Raw genomic sequence first — 26,191 nt, 5'->3', positions numbered from 1 at the left:
CAATTATTAACTCAACATTTAAGCCACCCCATGCCTATATTTGCCAGAGAAGAAACAAAAGGAAGCTACTTCTTTGTTTTGACTTCACAGATTTTTTTTGCTTGCTATGCTGATGTACAGCATTAGTAAATAAAAGGGAAAACATGACTCATTCATCTTCATTCCTACATGAATAGTGAAAAAATGGAATCTCAAAGCTTATGAATAGAGTATAAGAAGCACCACATATATTATTATCTTTTGGGGGGATACAATCAAAATTTTATGGCATAATTTTACTGATCAAAACTCTGAGGCAGAGAACTAGTACTAACTTCAAGAATGAGAACTATGAAGGAGTTATATAAGCATGTGTATATTGTACTGATCTGAACTAAGTAGTAAGCTTTCTATTCTTGAAAGTATTTGATCTGAGATGTGCTGGGAATATTCATAAAAAATATATCCTATTGCAAAAGATCTTAGGCTGGATGGCCCTTTAAGTTGAAGAATGGATTGGAAAAGGGTCTTGAGGAAACATTTGACTTTTAAGTCTACCTTAGACTAGGCTCAGCTCCTGTAGCTCAGCAGCTAGGGCACCAGCCACATATACCATACACCAAAGCTGGCAGGTTCAAATCCAGCCCGGGCCTGCCAAACAATAACAACTACAACCAAAAAGTAGCCAGGCATTGTGCGGGTGCCTGTAGTCCCAGCTACTTGGGAGGCTGAGGCAAGAGAATTGCTTAAGCCCAAGAGTTAGAGGTTGCTCTGAGCTGTGACACCACAGCACTCTACCAAGTGTGATATAGTGAGACTCTGTCTCAAACAAACAAAAAAAAAAGGCATTTAAGTTTACCTTAGACTGTTAGACTGACTCTAGTGGGAGCCTTTACAAATACTATTGAAGTCCCAGAGAGAACTGGGGCAGAACTGGGCAGAGAACTGGAATAATAGCACATGACATTTAATAAAAAATATAATCCTGTTCTTAAGAAAAAAATCATATCTAATTGCTGACTTCTTGGTCTGAATTATTTAGATTAGCTGATCAGCTCAAATTTATCAAGTGTTGGACTGAGATACTCCTGGGAGAATCTAGACTTTGTGAACCCTTTTGTGGCAAAGCACATGAACATTGAATATGGTGAGAGATGAGGTCATGCAAATATCCTTCATGTTATGTGGAATTCACCTATCCTGCTTCTAGTTCCTCCAACTCTCCAAAGCTCTGCTCTTTCTCACTGACCCTAGATGGCCTAGCAAAAGAGTTACCCACATAAAAGTTATAGCACATTGTATTTACATTGATCCTTGCTCCCCAAAGCAGTAATTTCAATAATAGCAGTACCACTTTCTGGGAATACTTTAGAAATTTGGCTGAGGTGTGGGGAAAAATTCCTGTTGTTAAAAATATTGAGAGGGGGCTACCATAATTTAGTGATTGGAAACAAAAAGATTAATCTATTGCCTGGTATAAGAAATATCAAATGCAAAAATTTATCTCAGGCCCTACTCAACTTCCCAATGCCTCAGTAAGTATTTCATATATTTACGCCTAAACTCTAGAATTGTTTTATACATAAATAGACTCAGTTTTAATATATGCTGGCTTTTCCACAAATGCAACTATCATATGAATAAAAGGAAGACTATTTTATTTTTTCAGACCTCTATCAAGAATTTTTGTTATTTTAGAAAATCACATAACTGATGCCAATACAACTTCTGGTGTTTGACTACCAATCCCAAATGCTGCATTAGTCTGATTTGGAGTTGATTTATTCATAAAGATTCAATGTATGGGTGAGAACATCCAAGTACTTCATTCTATTTCCTACTATAGCTCTGTGCATGCATTCAAATATTGCAATATTTATTCTATATCAGAGGCTAGCAATATTGGTGATAAACAGCAGATATTTGTGACTCTTAGCAATTAGGACAAATAGTCTAATGGTTTCCCTGTTCCAGGTACAAGGATTTTTCCAGTCTTCTAAACCTCTAACTTCCAAGCTTGGACTTATAGAACTATGGTGATGGAACTTATGATTCTTATCCCTAGGAAATAAAATTGTGGAAAACCTATTTATACTAGTACCTGGCAGAAACGATCCTTCCAATTTGTTTACAAATTCCTTGGGAAATCATTTGGTGTTGTCAGGCCAAAGTATATTCCATACCTACCATGCTGTCCATACCAACTAATCTACTCATTAGATGCCATGTCGATCCTGAGGCCCAATAATTTTGAAGGGTCAGCTTTGGCTGGATCAAATGCATTCCTGGTGAATGAAAAAGAACAACTCTGAAGTAAGTAGAATGGTTCAGAAACAGAGTCAAAACATAAATTTAACCATTTCCTCCATAACTGGGCAAGATTTAGTTTAGTGGCTAGTTAATAAAGTGAAAAGGAAAAGACAGGGAGGGAAGGAAAGGAGAAAGCTCCTTCCATCATGAAATTTAAATTGCACAACAGCCTTTGGTTTCATCATCATGGATGTATATGTCTTTTCTTTTTTGAATTGTGCCTGATTTTTGAAAGGCAAGAATAGCTACTTTTAGCTTCCTTCTTTTATAGCTAATCTTAAGAAAAGTGTGTCTTCTTTTATAATTTCCAAAAATTATTTCTGTCCTTGTTTTTAAGCCCTTGTCACTGTCATTTTCTCTTCTCTCTCTCGCTCTTTATCCAGACACAGATACACTGCAAATATACTTTTACTTCTAATCAAGGCTCAATTACTTTCCTTGGGAAGACTTTTGAACATCTTTTATGTGCCTTGAAGACTGTATATTTTCTAATTGTTCTCATTTATACCATAAAGATTTATTAAATCTGTGTCTCTGATGATGAATGTATTTATTCAAATTAACAAATAATTACTAGATATTTACCATGTACCAGTGCAAAATCTTCTGTTACATGATATGGGACTCTGAAAGATAATTTCTAAAGACATTATATTTAATATGAATAGAGCAGAACACAAATAAGAGGAGTAAATTAATTTCTCTGTTTATCAAGAAGTTTCAAGGATTTTCCTTCTATAGAGCCACAAAATTGTAAAATAGGCAGTATTATCATTATAATCTTCACTTACAGGCTCATATAACAAAGCTCAGAGAGATTAATTCTTGAGGATGATGAACCAATAGCCCAATTTCTAGTCAGTTCATTCCAAGGTTTAAGTTAGCACTGTTGTTTATGCTTCTTCCTAGAAAATAATGAATGACAATAAAATTATCCCTAAAAGCATTCTATAATTAATCTCCGATTGGGTGATCATCAATAAATACTCTGAGACTGCAGTGCTCAGCTCCCAGGCTGTGCAACAGTACCAGCCTGTGGCCTATTAGAAAGTGGGCCACACAGTAAAAGGTGAGTGGCGAGGGAGCAAGTGAAACTTCTTCGCTGTTTACTGCCGCTCCTCGTTGCTTGCATTGCCACCTGAGCTCTGCCTCCTGTCAGATAAGCAGCAGCATTAGATTCTCATAGGAGTGAGAACCTACTACTGTAACCTGTACATGGGAGGGATCTAGGTTTCTCACTTGTTATGAGAATCTAGTGCCTGAGGATCTGAGGTGGAGATGTAATGCACTTGAAACATTCTGAGACTATCTCCCACTTAGTCCTTGGTACCAAAAGGGTTTGGACCTGCTTCTCCAATAGCTCATAGAGGACAGACACTACACATTTGGTAGGTCAGGTGAAATTTGATGAACCTAAATGGGGGGGGAGGATCAATTTAAAATACACAAGGCAGAGGAATTTTTCTTTTCTTTTTTTTTTTTTTTTTTTTTGTTGGGGATTCATTGAGGGTACAATAAGCCAGGTTACATTGATTGCAATTGTTAGGCAATGTCCCTCTTGCAATCATGTCTTGCCCCCATAGAGTGTGACACACACCAAAGCCCCACCCCCCTCCCTCCGTCCCTCTTTCTGCTTTTCCTCCCCCCCCATAACCTTAATTGTCATTAATTGTAAAGGAGTATAATTAAAACAACTGAGACAGGGCGACAACTGTGGCTCAAAGGAGTAGGGTGCCAGCCCCAAATATAGGAAGTGGCAGGTTCAAACCCAGCCCTGGCCAAAAACTGCAAAAACAAACAAACAAACAAACAACAAAAAAAAAAAAACTGAGACAGGAACATACTACGAGACTTACTTGAGGAGAAAATAAAATCTAATGTCAATTGGATCTTTAGTCTGCCCATGTGACATTCCAAATGCTTTATGTGAAATTATTTATTGAATATTTCCAATAAAATCACCTTTTCATCAACAAGTGTTCAATGACTTGCGCAATGCTCACAGCAGAGGAAGGGTTTGGATTGTGGAAATCTAGCTTCAGCCATGCACACGGGTTTTCCACCAGTTTGGGGAGGTGGACAAACGTGTGTATGTGTATACAAACGTACATACATACATACAGGTGAAGGAAAATATTATTCTTCCTTTTGCCTTCTAAATTTTTTGTTCCTTTTTCTTGCCTGCACTTATATTGTTTTATCTGTAGGGAGTAGATGGTTTGTTGGCTTTTTAAACCACCTTCCCTGCACATTCTCATGTTACAGTGTGTTAATTTCCGATTCGCATTATAGGATACCAGCACCACATATTTTTTTCCATTTTAGAGATGGAGTGAAATGCCCCACCCAGGGGGTTGGTGGTGCTGACTTTGATCTCTGCTGTTTTATTGCCTCTGCAGAGGCAGAGCCAGACACACTGCCCTTGGCTAAATCACAGAGGTTGTCACCATCTCGGGTGCCTTTCATTCTCCCTTCTTTCTCATTGTCTGGCTCCTAACCTACATCATCCTCCCAACACAGTATGTCAGAAAAGATATAGCAAATGTATTCACCTCAATTTTAACTCTGAAGGCGGCAGAATGAGAGAAGATGGGAACCAGAAAACTCCAAATTCCAGAATTCACTAGCCAGCAGCTGTTGAACAAGAGTGATTCAGTGACCCAGATAGTGAATATACCACATCCCATGACAGGCATCCCACTGGGGAGGGATGGACCCTGGGAAGTCTGCAAGAATAAAAAAGAAAACCTATTACTAATGACCAAAATGAGAGCTGCATGTCTCAGCTTCTGACTCGTTATTGACTCAACTGACTATATCCCCTACAGAATTCTGAATTTCAATTAAAAATAAAGAGATAGAGAGGAAGGCCAAAAAAAGTATGAAACCTTAGGAGATTTCAAGGAATAATAGACTTTTACCCAATTAGCCAATCTAATTTTCTGGAACTTTATCACCTATACAATCTGTTAGGGCTGTTTTTCTTCCCTATCCTCTCTTCAAAAAATTATAGGAAAATGTCTGGAAGGGTGGCCAGGTCTGGTCGAGTTGCAACTGGAGGCTGAGGCTCTTTTTTCAGGACAATCCCCAGGCATTCAGCACTGGGCAAAGGTTTCTATCTGCATGCTCATTATGGGACTAGACTCTTTAGAGCAGAAATATCTGCCAACCCCCAAGTCTTCAGGTCCCATAATGAAGATAAATGTCCCCTTGAAGTGAGTTCAAACTGTGGGAATCATTTTGCTATGGAACATTATTGCCTTCTAATTAGAGTGACATTTGATCAGTCCAGTTATATCTTGAATCAAACCAGATATTTGGAGGTAAAAGCCCTTTTTTGTCCTTTCTCCCTTCTAGATTTAAGCTGACTCCTTGGGTAAAGGTGGATAGTTTTCCTTTTTGTGGCCCTCACAGAGGCTATTGCTAGTAAAAGGTGATGCCAGAACTGAAAGCATCTGAGATGTTATGATCTGTCTTTTACAATTCATTAAGTTTTTACTTAGCTGTGTTCCTTTTCTGAAGCAAGCCTACAGGTAAATGCCAACATGGGCTCTTTGTCCCCCTCTTCGCAGAAGGCGTGAAGGTCAGAAATGGCAGGCATGCAATGAGTGGTGCTTTTTTCTTTTGAGAGATGACTGGCAGAGGGTAAGATTCATGAGGAATTTCATTTGGTTACCTGTCACCTGGGACACTCACATCAAGTCACAACATTTAAGTTATGTGGAAATAAATATTTAGAGCCTTCCATTGCATGTAGAATCTTTATTCTGTATTTTTCCAAAGGCCATGGGGTCTAGGTGGTGGATCTTCATAGAGACCTACAAATATCTTAAATAAAGGAAAAACAAGTGAAGTATCAGAGGATTGGGGTGTACTCACCTAGTAGTACATTATAATTCCTGGGACAGCAGACTCCCAGTTCCCTCCACCTATGGCCCTAAGACAGCGGTTGTCATAACTAAACTCACTCTGCATTTAAATAGGGTAATTTTGTCAGGGAGCCTCTGGTCTATGAAGTCTAAAGACCCTTAAATTCTGAAAAGATGTTTGTTTTTTTTTCCAGCATTAAATGGAAATGACTCTCTCTCCTTCCCTACCATCACATTTATTATTCTCCATGAGTGAGATACTTTGTTATCCAAAGTAAAAAAAAAAAAACAAAACACAATGTGTATGGCAACAGGATGTAAGTTACCCATCCAATTGCTCAATTTCCAGATTATTAAGCAACAACTTTCTTTATTAGTATCCTTAGCATACATATTAATTATAGTGATTTTAAAGTCATGGTGCGATAACTCCAACATCTCTGCCACATCCAAGTCTGGTCCTGGTGCTTCCCCTATCTCTTCAGACTGTTTTTGCCTTTTAGTATGCCTTGTAATGTTAAGAGCCAGCCATGATGTACTGTGTAAAAGGGACTGTTGTACCTAAGCCCTTAGTGATGTGGTCACCAAGATGTGTCAGAAGGAGAGCATTCTCTTGTCCCAGGAACAAGCTTCAAACTTTCCCTGAGCCTGTGTCCCCTGAGCTATGAATAAACGCCGCTCAGTGTTTTGTTTATTTGGGTTCTTTTTTCACCCCCTTAAGTGAGATAGAATGGAGAAAAGGGACTGGAGTTGGGTATTTCCCTTCTCCCAAGTCAGACAGGCTCTGACATAAACCCTAGTAAATTAAGTTCTGATAAAGAGTTTCTCTTGAGGACAGGCCTTATTTAAGAAAAATGGAATGCTCTATCATGTCTCATAAATGGTCATTTTTCCCTTCTCCTGAAGGAAGAAGGGGCTTTTCTGCCAATCTACACTGTGCATACTTGGTATAACTCTTAGAGGTAAAAATCACAAAAGCAAGTCCAAGATTCCCCTCCAAAGTTTTTCACTCTCAACCTTGCCTCCAATGAGCTTCCAGCAATTTGCAAATTATAGTTTAGGCTTTTCTCCTTTGGTACTGACTCCGGTAGTTTCTGATTACAGGTTTCTGCTCTTGTAAGTTATGATCATCTGTATCTGCCTACCTGTCTCTACAATCTGGAGGGCAGTAGCTTGCCCTGTTACTCAATTCTCCAATAGATCTAAGAAGAGTTATTGATTTCAGCTCATTCATCTTTTTACTCATTTTTAGAAGAGAGTGACAAGTCTCAAGCTCCTTACATGTTAGACCAGAAACTAGAATTAGAATGTTTTATTTCAATAGTCAGTTTAATTTAACAAAATTTTTTTACATTACTTTCCCTGATATAGTTGAAAATTTCTAACATGTGTGACACTAAACACTTGTTACCTAAGTTAACTTAGGTCTTCTTGCCTAATATGCTGAAAAAGCCAAATCCTGATACCAGAATTTGCTGGGAGAGAAAGCAAGGCATTTATTGCAGGTCAAGGAGAACAGATGGCTAATGTTTAAGACCTTCCTGATGGCTTACAAGAAAGGATTTTTTTTTTTTTTTTTGATAGAGTCTCATGTGTTGCCCAAACTAGAATGCCATGGAATCAACTTACCACATAGTAACCTGAACTTCTGTGTATAAATGATCCTTCTGCCTCAGCCTCCTAAGCAGCTGGGACTACAGGTATGCATCATAATGCCTAGTTAATTTTTCTATTTTTAGTAGATACAGGGCTCACCCTTTGTCAGAATAGTCTCAAACTTCTGAGCTCAAGGGATTGTCCCAACTTAGCCTCCCAGAGTCCCATTGCACTTGGTGACAAGGAAAGATTTTTAAAAACAGGGTTGAGAAGATTTTCAAAGTGAGTTAAGGGCTTGGGAATTTCTGGAACTTCCTTACTGCTCCGGTTTCAGTCTGTCAGAGGTCTATGTGATAGCAGTAGGCATTTTCTAGCTAACAGTGGACTTGGTTTCTGAAAAACATCTCAAGGCCACACATCAAGATTTTTTGTATTTAGTTTGTATAGGGAATGAAATATCTACTTACCTGGGTGGCTATTAATTAAGCTATTGTGATATCCTTGCTTAGCAAATTGTTCATTCCCTTCTCTAATTGCTATTTGCTAGATTCCTGGATTTTCCCTTGAAGAGACTGAAATTTTTCTATATTTCCATGTCTTTTGGGTAAAGACAAGCCCAGCAGGTCCCTCACAGGGGTTCCTACTCTGTGTCATTCCACCTAATGACAGGAAAGGACTTAGAACCCTTCCCTGTCAGCAGCATCAGAGGTCGTCACTCATGATCTTCATTCATACCAGCTTGTTTGTGTGACTGGATTAAACTCAAGAACTTCTGAAGGTTTGGGAGGAGGGAAGGTTCCAATTTCTCTTATGTAATATGAGGGATTTATATTCTACAAGTATACTTGATTACAAGCACAATAATCATTACCATTGTTGAAGCCCTTATCCTATGTGATATTAGCTATAGACCTTGGATCTGTGTACTCAATCCCAACTATGGCAAACTGAAATCTCTCCTCAGTCCAGGCAGGAAATTATCTAAACAGCCATGGTAGGTCTGGGAGAATGTTGGCATTCATGTTCTTGTCTAGATATGCCAGTGCTACCCAGCCCCAGAAGCTGTTGGTCTGAAGAAAACCAGGCCAACTCTGCTAGATTGTCAGGCTTTTCAAAAGAAACTAAATACACTGGTTATGTTAAACCCCAAATTAGTTAATGTTAGCTACCTCAAAGACATTTTGATTGATCAAAATAAAACATGGGGGCAGGCTGCAGGCTGCAGTCATTTAGCCAGTTCCTGTTCTGGACCATCTCCCTTAAGGCACTATAGCAGAGATGTAAGTGCTTTACCAGTTTGAAAGTTCCCTAAGCTATGCAGTAACTATATTTTAGACACTAATACATACATACATTTCATCATATTGAAAAGACTCGATCACTCTTTACTTTTAAGCACAGACTTAAGAACAAGCCATGTTTATTTGGTCACCAGCTCACGTTGACAGAGAACGTGGAATTAGATCATTGTGCACTAATTGGTTGTTCATTCTGTGTAGATTAGCAAATATTTACCAAAAAAATCTTACAAAGCAATATCTGTGCTAGATATAGCTAATTTAAAATGAGAAATAAAAGATGGTCTGTTATTAAATACTTATTGTACATCCATGTAGTGGCATGCTATATAGCTGTGAAAAATAATGAGAAAGTTCTTTGTATCCTGAGATATGTCAAATGGAAAAAAAAAAGTGAAGGACAGTAAGTATGCTGAAATTTATATTAATGGGGAAAATGGGTGTGTATATATGTAGGTTTTTACAGACATAAAATGCCTCTTAAACAATACACAAAAATATATAAAACTGGTTGCCCTTGGGAGGGAAATTAAGAGGAAAATAGTCAGCATAGAAAAAGGAAGACTTTTTACCCCTAAAAAGACTTTTTTTTTTTTTTATTAAATCATAGCTATGTACATTAATGTGATCATGGGGCACCATACCCTGGTTTCATAGACCGTTTGACACATTTTCATCACACTGGTTAACATAGCCTTCCTGGCATTTTCTTAGTTGTTGTGTTGTTTTAAGACATTTACATTCTACATTTACTAAGTTCACATATACCCTTGTAAGATGCACCACAGGAGTAATCCCACCAATCTCCCTTCCTCTGCCCACCTCCCCTCTCCCTCTCCTCCCGTTCCCCCTTCCCCCTATTCTTAGGTTGTAACTGGGTTATGTACTCAGCCCTACTATGAAACTAATTTATGGCTTTCACATCAAAGCTATAACCTAAAAAGACTTTTACCTCTAAATTAGGTAAGCATATATGTTAATTATGTTAAGACAGTGTCAAAGATAATATAGCCTTGAAAAATATTTATCAAGAGGTTCTTACAGACATTGATTTAGAGGATATGCAGGAAGTCACAGAAAGATACATTGGCCTCCCTTCTACCTCCCACCATCTAAAAGAACCACACATTTTTAAAAGTTAATAAATAAGTAGAAAATTAACACTATGCAAATGTATTTCAGAAGCAAAGCTCTCCATGCCCCAGGAAGCTTTTGTTTGGAAGAAACCAGCATTGTAAACTGTGAAACAAATCCCAAATGGAGTCCTCTTGGTCCCCAAAATGTATTCTGGCTGCCCTGCTGATGTGAGACCCTGAGAGTCACAGCAGAAATCTATTAGTTATTCATAAATTCTTTCTCTTAAAAAAAAAGTTGTTATTTTAAACACAAGAGTAAAAATGAACTCCAGAGCTCAGAAACCACTTTCATGCAAAAACAGCAGCTCAGTATACAAATAAATACCTAGCTGGGAACTCTGAACAGAGCAACATAAATACTCACATCTGGTATAAATAAACAACAAAATACCTTGTTTTACAATTAATGCCCAGCTCATGAATAAGTACACACATGGAGATAGAACTATTTAATTTTGTGTTGTAGAACATAATTAGAAATTATTAAACAAAGTGGGAACACAATAGAGACTTCTCAAAATGTACAGACCCGGGTTGCAGTCTGGATGTGTTTAGAACCAGTTTGTCCAACATCAGATTTTTTTATTTTTCAAAGGAAAACAAGAAAAGCTGCAACCTTCGTGTGTTTCATTAAATGGGGAAAGCGGAGAGGGAGGGGAGGGGAGGGAGGAGGATGGGCAGAAGGAGGGTGATTGGTGGGACTACACCTACCGTGCATCTTACAAGGGTACATGTGAAACTTACTAAATGTAGAATGTAAATGTCTCAACATAATAACTATGAAAATGCCAGGAAGGTTATGTTAACCAGTGTCATGAAAATATGTCAAATGTGTATAAAACCACTGTATGGTGCCCATGATTGCATTAATGTACGCAGCTATGATTTAATAATAAATAAATAAATCGTTCATGAAAGTTACTGTTTCTCTCTTTCCCTACTTCCTTTGGGGAGTTTAATGCACTGTGATAAGATAAATATCTGCCTTTTAATGATTATCACACTCTGTTAAAATGTCTCACCCTGTTACGGACAATGCATGAGATTATGAAAAATGGAAAAAAAAAGTAAAAGTCCCATTTTCTCCTCCCTGCTGATGCCATTTGTTTACCTTAAGCATTTTCCTGACTTAGACAGAGAAACAACTGTGGCTAATTTCATTAGATTTCTGTTCACTCCACTTTGATTTCTCACACACATGAAATCCCTGCTAGTTTTATTATTTTCTTCTTAGATCAAGAGTGGTAATTTTGTTTCATTAAACTTAACTGGATGTGTCACTACAGCTTCCTTTAATCAATTAGGATAGATTCGGGTAGAAGTAGGACACATTGCCAGTGTTCATTAAGATAGCATCAAATGCCCAGCTGAGAGTGGGGGGCCGGGGGAGACTGCAGATCAAACCCACATAGCCCCCAGACACATGTAATTACGTGTGGTCACCATTATACATGGACAGCATGGTTCAAAGAATCTGTGGAGTGATTTCTTCTGACTCTAATTTTTAAGGACTGCTCTGAATCAGAAAAGAGTGGGAAGTTTATGCAGACTTTACTTTTAAATTTTAGGAGTAAATAGATCAAAAAGAAAGGCCAAAGGCAGAGCAAGTGAAAGAGTTCCATGCCGAAAAAACAGGGCCTGAAGGATGTGATTCTTCGCTTTGTTTCATTATATGATAGAAAGCAAAGACAGGGATTTTGTCCTCAGAGAGTATTGTCTCTTGTTCTGACTTTTTGTCTCAATCACCTTCTGAGCTGATTTATCTCCTTCTTAGAGACCAAAATGATAAGGAAGCTGAATCTCTTCCTTCTGGCCTTTTCCTCCACTCCCCTGCCAGCACCTTAACTCTTATTTGTTTTGAAAATTAGCCATTTAACAGGGCATTGCCTTTACTGGCTATTGGTTCTGCTGACCTATGTGGGAAGCTGGAATTGGTCCTGCGAATGTGCTTCCCTAACAGGTCTGTTACTGCATTATGCCTTTATGGGGGCTTTGACGTAATTACATCAAATGTTGTTATAAATCCCATTGGAAGCCACCTCTCGTTTATGTCTAGAGGACACTTTAAGTGTATATCTCCCTCATCTGCCATTAGCATGCCTCCATGTTCTTCCCAGTCTATTAGAGGGCACAGGGAACATGGACAAGGACTACCTGATCCAAATGGAGACTGAATGATTTGACAAAGAGCCAACCAACGCTTAGAGCAAAACTACCATCAAAACACTTCCTTCGCAACAAAGGTTGAATCAAAACCTTATTTCCCTGGCATACAAATTAGAAGAACAATTGTCTGATTATGATTAAAAAAAAGAGCATTACATTTTATGTTCAACCATAATTGCTATTTATGACAATTTATATAAACAGTAATGAAGCCTATGTGATTTTTGTGGGGAAATTGCATTATGACACCAATGATCGTTACTGTTAATTTTCCTGAAGATGATGGCAATCAGCATGCATAGTTTCATTGTAAATAGGTTAATTTAAAATTCAAACACTGCTGGTATTTCAAAATGAGTTCACATTTGATTTTTGAAAGCTTTGGCCCAGCCTTTTTCCATGTCAACATAAAAATGTGTGGATGTCAGTGTATTAAGCTTTGTTCTTCGGGGTCATATGTGTATAAACATGTATGCAATGTATATGTAAATGTTACATATACACATGCTTTTAATTCTCATTCTGTCTTTGTGTTATAGAAGAGTTTTAAAAAAATTTACTACTAATATAATCACAAAATATAGTTATCACAAACTAATTTGCTGGCTTTGTGTGTAATCAGCACACACAGGAGTGATACATCAACACATTCTATTATTTCTATTGTGTATTTGAAAATAACCTAATCAAATTTTTAACAAGAAATAAACCATAAATTTGTCTCTTTGTTGATCTCATGTTTCTAGCTAACTTTTGAGCTAAATGACGTTCCACCAGTCCTTATTTTTGTACCAAGCCAACAGTTAATAAGTTTTTTTTTTTCTTTTAACATATATACTTCCTAGTTTGTCCAAGCAAAGTGAAAGGGCCTAATTTTCACCTTTTGACACTTTAATAAAATAATAACTACTTTAATATTTTTGTATATGTATTTTAACAGCAAATGTCATAACAATAAGGCATTTAGAATTATTAGAACAAAAGAAGAAATTTTAATCCTGGTGCATGGTCTACTTATTTTAAGTAATATTTGAGTAATTACATAATATATTTTCATACTTTTGTATCTGTACTAATATGAAAGCTGTATTAATACAAGATACTAACTTTTCCTAAAAAAATAAAATAATGTAGGCTATGACTACTCAATAGAGTACAGTAGACAATTAAATTCAGCCATGTCAGTGAGAAGCTCTTTCTCTTCTCACTCTTTTTGTCTCTTTATCTACATTTCTGTCTTTTTCTCTTTAATACCACTTTCTGGTTCATTAATCAACTGCTCAGTGTTTGTTATTCTATTGATAGAAAATATTAGTATAAAGTTCCAAATGTGTTGTTTTTTTGACCATAATCAGTTCTATTCCTTTGATCCTGAAATTTTTATTTTTAAGAGACATTAGATCACTATGCCTATCATTGTATGTAGTTGTTAATTAAAATGCCATTTTCAAGTCACACACCCGGATAGTTTTACCCTGGACTGTTCATTTGAAGAAATAAGGATTGAAAAACATGTGTTAGATAATCAATACCTGGGAAGCTAGAGCAAATGCTTTCAAACTTGGAAGGACATATAGCCATGTATTCATATTGCATTGTATTGAATATAATTTTTAAGATCAATAATATTATGTAAAGGTATATTTACTTGAAGAACATAAACATGCGCCCATATATTAAGTAATATACTTTATAATCTAATCAGACACTCATACTTCTCTTAAGAAAATGAAATACAAAATGTCGAAGAGGTCTGGTCAGGTGTTTTCTTTGCTTTCTCTCAATATTCATTTGTAACTTGTTTATTCATTCAAACAGCTCGAGCAGCAGCCAGCTCTTGTGCATTAAGTGGGAAACTATAGAAGAAAAAAAATCTTAAAATTAAGAAAACCATGTACACTTATTAAATGATCTGGGAATAAGAAGAAGGCTATTAGTTGAATTGCCTGCTTTAGCAGGTATCTCCTCTATAGAAGGTTTTATTGAGAATTACTGTTCTGTATAAAATACAGAGTGATACTGGTTTTGCTGCTGAATATATATATTTTTCTACTATTTTTAATTTGATCCGTCTTTGGATTCTCCTCTGTGAGGCCAAATTCCTTTCTGGTTTCTGGGTGATCCTGCTTATTATTCTTCCATTTCCCTACAGACAAAGGATGATTCCTAAATCCAGACAAGCTCCTTAGTCAGAGAGAGTGAATTACTTAACACAAACTTTTCCCTATACTGAAAAAGCAGAACTGATGCAGAAACACAAACTAAAATAAACATCCTATTACAGTAAATTCAGTAGTGTTGCCTCTTCATTTTCATTTGAACAATGAGGGTCTCAATTATTTCCGTAGTTGCCTCTTCACAGAAATAATTGATAATAAAATCTGATAGGATTCTTCAGCCTTTTAAACCTTTGGTAATTCCACCTTTTGTATGGGTGGCTATTAATAAAACCTGGTTATGTAACTATGTTCTATTTATAATAGTTAATGTAGTCAAACAATTGGTGTGTTTGACTACAAATGAAACAAGGATCAACCAAATTGTTCTATTAAGTAATCGTGATATAATTTGAGGGTATAGATATTCGGCCCCTGTCGATCATCAAAAAAAAAAAAAAACCAGAAAAGACAAAAAAAAAAAAAAAAAGAATGAATGAAAAAACTCATCTAAAGCAAAATATCACATTAACCTTAGAAAATGATTGTCTTATCAATTGACTGGTCATCTCCTTGCATTCCTGTGACTGATGAGCTGATTTGGTTATAGTGTATTATAAATGGGTTGTAAATCTAGGGTTTAATATTAATACAGGCTACTATAATTTATTTTGTAGACTATCTATAGTTTCAGCCAAAATATGTTTGTAAGCTTTAACACTAATTGTGTTCATAAAACTGGCCTATAACCAAGTCTGAAACCTCACAAGTGGCTATTGTTCAACAAGAAAAGAACTTGTGGCTTTGTCAATCCATAGTTGAATAAAAAATGAAGCAAAGCAAAATGGAACAAACACAAATAAACTGTATAAACATCTCACTATTTATGCTGTATAGAATATGATGAGATTGCTTGTACAAGGTATCACTTCCCATGCTCTTTAATTCCTGTATTTAACCAGCATAGCACAGGTGTGAAATAGATTTGAGACCTCCACTACCCTAAATTCACCCAGTGCTTACCTTGTAGATCCAACTCTATGGCACAGTTGATAGAATAAAAGTATTTAAAAATATTTCAGTTATCTGTGTATCTCTTCTAATGATTTGCCCATAACTATAATTCAAAAATGTTACCTAAATATGGTGGATTAATTACACAGGTATTAAAAGTTTGGGTTCATAATAGACCTTTTAAAATTCTATATTTTGTTGGAAAAAGGACAACAAGCCAGTGGTTTCTCAGGTCCTCTCCTTCTTGAAAGGTAATATGTAAATGCTTTTGATACAGCATGCAGACAGGGTTGCTGACACCTTCCATAGATCCACAGATCATGACCACACTGTAGAGCTGATCAGCTGCTAATTTATAGCCATAATTGTCTTGGGGTGGGAGCTTATTAGCAATTATGCAAAACTTATGCTTTCCATCCTAATGGTGGGGAACGGCTGGCAAATCAATTTACCCCAAGAGGTTTTTTTTTGCAGTTTTTGTCAGGGGCTGGGTTTGAACCCGCCACCTCTGGCATATGGGGCCTGCACCCTACTCCCTTGAGCCACAGGCACTGCCCTACCCCAAGAGTTTTGATCCAAAGATAGGCAGTGAGAGTCTAATTCCATTTGCTAGTATCTGTCTTTCATCACTCATGACTAATGAGAAAGAACGAAAATCACACTCAAAGAGCATTCTTTTATTTCTGAGAGGAAAAGAAATTTGACCGCAAAGATGACAGTTACAATTCTTTACTTTTAAAGGGAAACCTTTGGAGGATGACTCTCTCATTCTAAAAATGTAAGCATTGTTTTTTTCTTTTGTATCCTATTAAGAATTGTGCATGAGACCACTCAGAGTAGATGGGGACTACAGGTCAACAAAACAGTTAGAAAGGTGACAAATAGCAATTCATTGCACTGTTTGTTTTCTTGATGACTGCTGCCTCTTTCTCCCTGTGTTCCCATGTTTCTGGGGTGCTGCACAATGAGTTCTATGTCTTTTTAAATGGAGGCAGAGCTGCCACAGTGTAAACCAATAAATAGTGCAATTGAAGTTCTTTTGGTCATGAAATACAGCAGATTCCTGTCGGTTACTTTATTCATCATCACAATTCTCTTTCTTAAAGAAAAAAAGAAGTTATTTTGTGTCGTTGCTGCTTTCACAATGTACAAATTTAGTACAAATGTGTATTCTATTTTACTCTATTAGATTTAAAATGTCTTCTCCTAAAAAAATTTCTTCAGTTAGTCTTTTATTTAGTAGTTGGGTTATTTGTGATACATGAACTTTATATTTTACTTTTATTTTTAAAAAGTACTTGACAATTCAGTGAGAAAGAAATAAAGAATTGCCATATATTCCAAAGATTTCTGTAGGACCAACCCAATTGGGATGCCAAATCTATCTAGGCAACAAAAAAATTCTATAGAATCAATACACCAACTTCAGTTGTCTTACCATTAATATCCATCAATTCATTCAAACTGATATTCAGTGATCCATATTGATATCTAGGATTTCCAAAAAAACACTAAAGAAAAACAACAGCATCAATATGTGTTAATTGCACTCAAATTGACATTTTATATGTACCAGAATTTTTATGATAATGACAAATCAAATAATAAAATGCAAAACCTAAGAAAAGTGATATTATAATATCCATATAATCAGAGAAAAATTTCTCTAAAAATGCTAATATTCTTTTGCTTTAATCAAATTCTCATATATTTTTCTAACCCAAAACTCTATTATATTCACCTGCTGGTTTTAGGAACAATATTTAGTTCTCAAATATTTTGGCATAAGGCTTCTTCCTCTGCTTACCTTACATGCTTTCTAACCCAGCCAAAATCCCATATTTGATCATTAAAATCATGCAATGTTCTCTTCACAATACCTTGTGGTAGTAGTAGATCAAATTATGGTTCAAAAGATTTGCCACCCTCCCAGAAAGATGATTGCATCTTTATTGATGTTCAGTTAAATGATATGATCTCTTTCAACCAATGCAATGTAGACTGAAGTGGCTTACAGCGCTAAATGGAAGCTTAAATGCACACACACACACCCCATCTCAACATCTGCATTTCATTGCACTGTTTTTTTCTTCTTTACCTCAGTCATGAACCTAGCAATGTCATAGATATTTTTGTTGTAGATTTCTGAACATTTAGAATCTGTTGAGTATTGAAACATAGCTAATGCTTATTTGTACATAAACTTTTACTTACTAGGAGGACTATTACAGTGGCTCATGTTGTAATCCCAGGACATTAGGAGACTGAGAGGCAGGAAGATTGCTTGTAGCCAGGAGTTCAGGACCAGTAGCCTGTGCAACAAAACAAAACCTAATCTCTTAAAAAAAAAAAAAAAAAAAAGCCAAGTGTGATGTCATGCACCAGTAGTCCTAATTACTTGACAGGCTGAGGCAGGAGGACCCCTAGAGTCCATGCCCACAAGTTCAAGGCTGCAGTGAGTTATGAAGTTATGATTATACAATTGTGCTCTAACCAGTGTGGGAACCAATGAGACACTGTCTCAAAAAAAAAAAAAAAGAAAGAAAGAAAGAAAAGCAAGCATAGGAGAACTGGAGAGCAATATTCAGTATTGCAACAAAACAACCTAAAAAATATGGCACTAATTTCAAGACAGAATAATAAAGGGGAAATAATTATTGAAACCATTGTTAGGAAATAGTAAAAATTTTTATAAAACTACATGCAATAACTCGAAAAACAATGTATGTACCAAATAATCTTGGGCTTGAGCTAAATTAAATCTGGCAACTAGAATTTTCTAAGATGCTTGGGTTGCTAGATAGAGATGTTTTAAGATGCAAACAAACCAAAAAGCATAGTGTGCAAAGGAGAAAATAAAAGAGACTAGGAAATGTCCAGAATTCAGGATATTATATTGACTGCTTGCAACTAGGTGTCAGTTTTCACCATCATGAGAATAAGCTAAGAGGGCCTTCACTTGCCTTAGAAAAATAAAATGTACTCATGATTAAGCATAAAGAAAGACAGAGACATCTCAAAAAAATGGTGGGTGTGCTAATAGTAAAATAATTGTCTAGAATCAAATCTAGGATACATTTGGAATCAAATCTAGGATACATTTTTGGGAAAGGTTAGCACTTAAAGAAACCCTTATTATTTGAGTTTGAAAATGATTATTGGGCTCCCTGACTTTTAAATGCAAGCAACAAGATAAAAAATTTCTCAACCAATAATAAAGGGATATTTCCAAAGAACAGTGGATTGGGGATCTATTTTTCAGGCAGTAAAATCAGATATTTAAGGATACTCCCAAAGCCCAGGGTGGAGTTCCTCATTATTCTGCCTAGTGGAATGTCAGGATTACTATAGACCAGTGACACCCAGGCACTTCCGCATTTCCCTTTCCAAATGGAAATGTTTGTTGCAGGTATAATATCTTCATCTCCAGGCACTTCCACATTTCCCTTTCCAGATGCTAAATGTTTGTTGCAGGTATAATGTCTTCATCTCAGCAATGCATATTTGATGAGAGGAGACTTGATCATTTGACTTTTGGAGACATAAATCTCTGTATTCAAAGGATCCGTATTTGGGTCTGATGTACACACCATCACAAAACCTGGATTCAAACATATGTTGTGATTGGATGAACCGTGCGTTTTTTGTTTTTGTTTTCATTTTTTTTCAAGTGGGGTAAGTAAAGAGCTTTCATTGAAAGAGAAGATTTCTATCATGCACTTTGGGTGTTTATATATCCCTAAATGCTGGCATTAAGTTTGGCCATTTGAGTTATGGTACTCCACCCTGGGAGATTTTGTTTACCCTTACCTTTCCCCTTGATATCAAGTTCAACAGTGTGACTTGCTCTAGAAAATAGCTGGAGAACAGAAGTGGAGGGCTTTAAAAGCACACTTCACCATGGTGTCTTTTAACTTCTGTTACAAGGCTGGAAATCTCAGTGGAAATCTGCTTCATCAGATTAGATATTAGAGTGCCTTCCAACTATTTTTGTAAGCCTCTGATTTATATACAACAGTCTTTTATGAACTTAACTCTGAATGTAGAAAATAATTGCCTTTCTCCTTTCCATTTTCCAATCTGTTATATATCCATAATAGAGAAAGTAAATAACTATATAATTTTCTATCACTAAAAAATTACCAAACACCCTTAAAGAAAGATGTTTAACACGGATGGAGCTGAAACATATTCTTCTTAGTAAAGTATCTCAAGAATGAAATAAAAAGTATCCAATGTACTCAGCCCTACTATGAAACTAATTTATGGCTTTCATATGAAAGCTATAACCCAGTTATAACCTAAGAATATGGGGAAGGGGGAGAGGGGGAATAATGGGCGGAGGGAGGGTGATTGGTGGGATACACCTACGGTGCATCTTACAAGGGTACATGTGAAACTTACTGAATGTAGAATATAAATGTCTTAACACAATAACTAAGAAAATGCCAGGAAGGCTATGTTTACCAGTGTGAGGAAAATATGTCAAATGGTCTATAAAACCAGTGTATGGTGCCCCATGATTGCATTAATGTACACATCTACGATTTAATAAAAATAAAATAAAATTGTCAAACACCAAACTAAATGCTGTGATCAACTCTGTGGACCAAACTTACTGTGGAATTCTAGTAGGCTTGTCGTTTCACTCTGAGAAATGTTCTGTGATTTTTCTTAAACAAAAGCTTTATTAAGATAAAATTGACATACATTTAACTACACATACCATGTAAACTTTGATGAGTTTTAAAACATTTACACACTTATACAACCATCATCACAATCAAAGTAATTAACATTCATCCCTCTCAAAGTTTTCTTGATATCATTTGTAATTTTTCCTTTCTGCCCCTCTTCAATTTTAGGGAGCCACTGAGCTGCTTTCTGCTAATCCAGACAAGTTTGAATTTTTAAGAATTGGAATTATACAATGTAGATTATATCTTGTCTGGTTTCCCTCACTCATAACTTTTCAGATTCAATTATGTCATAGGGTACATCAATAATTAATTCTATTATTACTGAATAGTATCGCATTGTATGGATATATCACAATTTGTTTAAGGATATTGTTTTATCTTCATTATTGTTTATTAAAAATAAAGACACTCTAAAAATACAAATACAAATCTTCATAGAGTTTATTTATTCTAATGAAAAATGAATTCTGTCAAACTGATTTAAAATAATTGTATACATTTTAAATCAAATTTATGTCTACATTTTATATTGTCATTTTAAATGGTATTTTTAATTTCAGTTTGTTTATCTATTCCAGTTTGTAAAATTCCAACTAAATTTTGTATAATGATCTTACTATAACCTTATTAAATTCATGTATTAACTCCAGCAACTTTTATCAGTAATATCATGCCCCATGATTGCATTAATGTACACATTAATGTACATGTACTAATGTACATTAGTTAAGCCAGTTATCTATTGTCTGCATAGATAACTTTTCTTAAAATAGAGTTTTACTTATTCCTTTTTAATATAGATGCCTTTTTTTTCTTGCCTTATTGCTCAGGATACACCTTTTGCTACATGCTAAATAGATATGTTGAACATTTTATGTTTTAAATCATAGGAGGAAATAATTGTTATTTAAAAATGAAGTATAATGTTACCTGTAGGTTTTATAGACACTCATTATCAAGTTGAGGAAACTCTTCTACTTCCAGTATGTTGAGAATTTTATCACTTACAAATTTCAAATTTTATTGCATGTGTTCCTGCATCTATTGAAATAACCATGTTTTGATTTTTTAGCTTGTTATTTTTCTCATTAAATTAATTGATTTTTCAAATGTTAAATTCAGTACTCCTGGAATAAATCCTATTCAAATAGTATTATCATTTATATTTGGTTTTGATTTGCTAAGACATTATTTAGAATTTTCTCACCTGTGTTTATGAGGTTTATTGCATTATATTTTACTTTACTGGTCTTTCTCTGGTTTTGCTAAGAATGTAATACAAACTTCATAGAATAAACTGAAATTGCTTTTTTAAGTAGCACTACATTGTATCTTTCTTAAGTCTTTTGTAGAGATCTAATGAAATCTGGACCTAAAGTGTTCTATGCGATATAGTTTTCAACTAAAAATTCAATTTCTTCAATAGAAATAAAGCTCTCAGTTTATCCTAACATTCTGTTTTTTTTTTTTTGTGTGTGTGTGTGTGTGTTCTATGCATGATAGATCCAACTTGTACTTGCAATGTGCTCCCTAGGTGTCGTCCCCCTACTATCTCCTACTATCCCTCCCACCCCTGCCCCTCGCCTCTCCCTCCATTTCCCTCCTTCAACCTAGGCTAAATTCTGTTTTTAAGTGAGCTTTGTGTTTTTCAAGAAATTTGTTCATTTTGTCAACATTTATTGTTATGTTGGCCCAAAGTTGCCTTAATAACTATAGAAATCATTACTACTAGTCATTTTCTCATCCTTGATATTAGTAATTTATATCCTTTCTAATTTTTTCTGATTAGTTAAGCCAGAGGTACATTTCATTGATTCTCTTCAAATAATTCATTTTTGGTTTCACTCATTTTTCTCTATTGTTTTTCAGTGTTTTATTTTATTTACTTCTCTGAGTTACATCATTTTCTTTGTACAGTTTATGTTTAATTTGTTCTTTTTTTCTATATCAAATTTATCCCTGTTTTAAAAGATGATTTTGATGGTTATACAATTCTAGATTGACAATTTTCTTCCAGTACTTTAAAGACGCTTATCTTATTTTCTTACTTGAGTTGTTTTTGAAGACAAATTTCTGTCACTCTTATTTTTCTTCTGATCAAGATATGACTTTTTATTTGAAAGCTTTTAATGTTTGCTCCTTATAAGTAATTTTTAAAAATTAGATTTTAATGTGTCTTCTTGTATTTTTCTTTGTATTTCTTTTGTTTGGGATTCACTGAGATTCTTCAATTTGTAACTTTATAATTTTCAAAAAAGAGAGATATTGCTAAAGTTCTTCATTTCTCTCCCCTTTTTGTTCTTAGGAAAGTCCAATTTTATCTATATTTCTTTATTTGTATCTATGCCTATAACTGTATATACAGGGTGGCCATCAAGTTCATATTTTAAATTGCACATAGACTTTATGGCCACCCTGTATATAAACATACACATATATATATATGTCATATATATATCATATACATAATATACACATGTGTATATATATATACATATACACATATACAAATACTCTTTTATCCCTCTCTGTAATTAATTTTTGATTGTTTTTATTATAGTATAATTAATTACCTCAAGTACTTTTATTTTTATTCTTTTTCTTGCTAACTCCCACTTACCTTTCACAGTGTAGGGCCAATTTTCATAAAATATCTCTGATCCTCTAATCTATTTCATCAATTATAATCTCTTATGTATATTTTGATGATTATAACATAACGTTAAGGTTTATACATATGTGTTAAGTAATAGTAGTAATTATTACTTTATAAGAAAATCTCTAAAGTTCAATAGCTCAAATAATAAAATGTTTCTTAATTAGGCTTTGATTTTTTCCTGTGAAAAAATCTTTTCACTGTTGGGTGGCACCTCTGACTCAAAGGAGTAGAACACTGGAACGCTGGCCCCATATGCCAGAGGTGGCAGGTTCAAATCCAGCCCTGACCAAAAACTGCAAAAAATAAAACAAACAAACAAAAAAAAAAAAACTTTTCACTATTTTTCAGGGCTCTTAAGTCTGCACTCTGAGAGGAAAGTTTTCATTCATTAACTTCCACAACCATATCAGAAACCATTTTGTAAAAAGTCCTTGAGGATACACAACTTTCACACCCCATGTGTTTGATGACCTAAGTAAGAGTTGTTATTTGTTTGTTGTTTCTTTACTTTTTCCTAATCACTCTAAAGCTTATTTTAAAAATCTTAAGTCCAGGCTTGTGGCTTCTTTGTTAATACAGCTCCCTCAAAAACTTAGTAGGCCTTAACCTATTTGTTTTTAGAGAGCTTTATGTTCCATTACATACTTGAAAATGGCTCTCCACGAGACTTTCATAATTCTGCAAATCTTGTAACCTGAGCTTATGGCTTTCTTTGCTTTTGAACTATCCATGCAAGGTTCTTTGTACAGAAAAATGTCTTGGAAGTTAGAGATAATGTCTGACCATGAAGTAAAAGATGCGTTTCAAGGCTTAAAAGAGAGGTGGTATCTCCTTCCTTACAGAGGTCCGCCACACTTACTGATGATTATAAATATTTAGATTTTCAAAGGTAGGTGTATTGTGCAACCAACTATGTGTGTATATGTCTTCAGATTGCCCTGTGGGAAATAGAAATTAGGGAACTGGTGCAAAAAAATGTCATTGCTGTGGCTATAAGTAAACATTTCTTTGTAACTTACCAAGGGTTCTTGTGTCTTCTACTAACATTCATGAAACTGTGTAGTGAGTCTAACACATTACCTTTCAAGGAGGATAAAACCTGACCCTTCACAATTTTGACAGTACATATGCTGAATATCATCCTATAAAATATCTCCCATGTCTGATTCTTTTGTTTTATTATCCTTATACCTCTGTCTCTCAGTTCACTGATAAATTGGATCATCTGAAATAAAATACTTATATGAAAATAATACCCTTAATTTGATCTTTGATGAAGATCTGGGTCATTTATTTTATTCACCTGAAAAGTCTCAAATATAAAATACTTTCTATCTTTTTGGAGGCCAAAACTAGTTTATTTATTCTCTTCCAATTCTCTTTGAAAATCAATGTGTTTTTGCCTGAACTCATTTTTCTTATAACATCTTGCTAAAGGCAGCCAACAACAGCTATGCCACACTAGCTCCCTAGCTCTTTTTAACCACTTACCCCAGAGCTACAGATTCAATACACACATTGTCTTCCTTCCAAGTTGTTTCAAAGACAATTTTATTAAACCATGAGCCACTGAACAGTATGAGGCTCCATCTTTCTAGCCTGTGATATGTATTCTCTCATTGCCCACTACTTGACTACTCAACAACAAAGCCAATGACACATATTGTATCATTTTTATTTTCTTTTGTCAGCCCCTCACTTAAAGGTATAGACTTCTGTAATTGCTAGATAATATTAACTACTGAAGAAATATATGATAATTAAAAAATTTATAACACTTTAATTCTCATAAACATGAAATCCTAAGTAGATGTTTCTATCTCCAAATGACCTTGTGTCAGGCAGTGATACAAGGACATAGGCTTTTTCTATTTGTGCAGCTCTGCTTTCTTTGACAGTGGCTTCCAAAATCACTATCCTCCTCTGTTCCAAGATAATATATCTTGAAATATCATGAAAAATCATAATGTTGATTAGAGATCAATTAGAGGAATGGGGAGATGATGGTCTGATATACAAAATCTACAAAATCTCAGGCAGGAAGAATGTATGTGTATATGTATGAACATGTATGTGCATATACATATATTTATTTGAGTTCTTTTGCACAGCATGGTGAATATAGTTAATAACAGTATTGTATATTTCCAAAATTGCAAAGAGGGTGAATTTTCAAATACTCTGACCACAAATGTGCACGTATTGTGGTATGACTATGTCAAATGGGTTTATTTAATTATTCCACATTGTGTTCATAAACCACAGCATCACTTTCTATCCTGTAATTTATGCAATTATAAATTCCGATTTTCCAATTTAAAAAGTCACAGTCCTGCATGAGAGGCTATAGTAGGCCATGCCTGTAAATTGTGTATATTGATTTCAGTTACACATGAGTTCTACCAGCCACATAACTGCAAGAAAATACAAGAAATGTGGTCTAGCTGCTGGTGCAGGAAGACTAGAGAACCACTCAGCCAATAGTTTTCCAGATTGCAAACATACAAGTAAATTTCTTGGTATGGTTATTAAATGTCTGTCTCTATCACTAGAAAATAATCCCAATGAAGAAAACTTTATGTATATTTGTTTTATGTTTGTTTAATTATTTTCAGGGTTTAATAGCCAATAAAATATTTGTTCGAAAATTTAGTGAAAGAATTGAGGATATTTAATATAACACAATTTCGGAGGTAACAAAACTTATGCCATGGTGTGTTTTACTTTTGCATTTTATGTAGTATTAAGGTTTAGAAGAAATACTAAAACCCAGATCTGAAGACTATTCATTCAGTATTCTAGATGATTTTAGCAATATTCATTAATAACTTTCAGTAGCTAAAATTACAACAAATATGCATTTATTTTTAGTAATGCAATATCATGAAAATAAAACATTAGAAAATACTCTCCAGTTTCATTTAGAAAAGATTAAAGCTCCAACTTGAATAGATCATGCCTCCCATTCAGGTTCCTGTAATATGTAAAAAGATATTCTTTGTCTAAATACTTGAATGGCAGTCATGAAAAGCCAGTATACACCATGTTTCTTGCCCACTTCCACCAATGTTCAGCTCAAGTTTGATCCTAATTTTTTTGTCATAAACTTTTTCTTTTAACATAGGCTAGCTTTATGTGTAAAATTTTGGATTTATTTGTTTCATAATACAGATGGCATCAAAAAACATACATTATAAGAAAGAAAAACCTACATTAAAATTCTTATAACTTGAAATATGATAACAATACATGAATACAAATCACTTGGAACACCTTTTTTTATTAAATCATAACTGTATACATTGATA

The sequence above is a fragment of the Nycticebus coucang genome, chromosome 19 (genome assembly GCF_027406575.1).
Source record: "Nycticebus coucang isolate mNycCou1 chromosome 19, mNycCou1.pri, whole genome shotgun sequence".
NCBI classification, from domain to species: Eukaryota; Metazoa; Chordata; class Mammalia; order Primates; family Lorisidae; genus Nycticebus; species Nycticebus coucang.
This window is presented reverse-complemented; position numbering follows the sequence as displayed.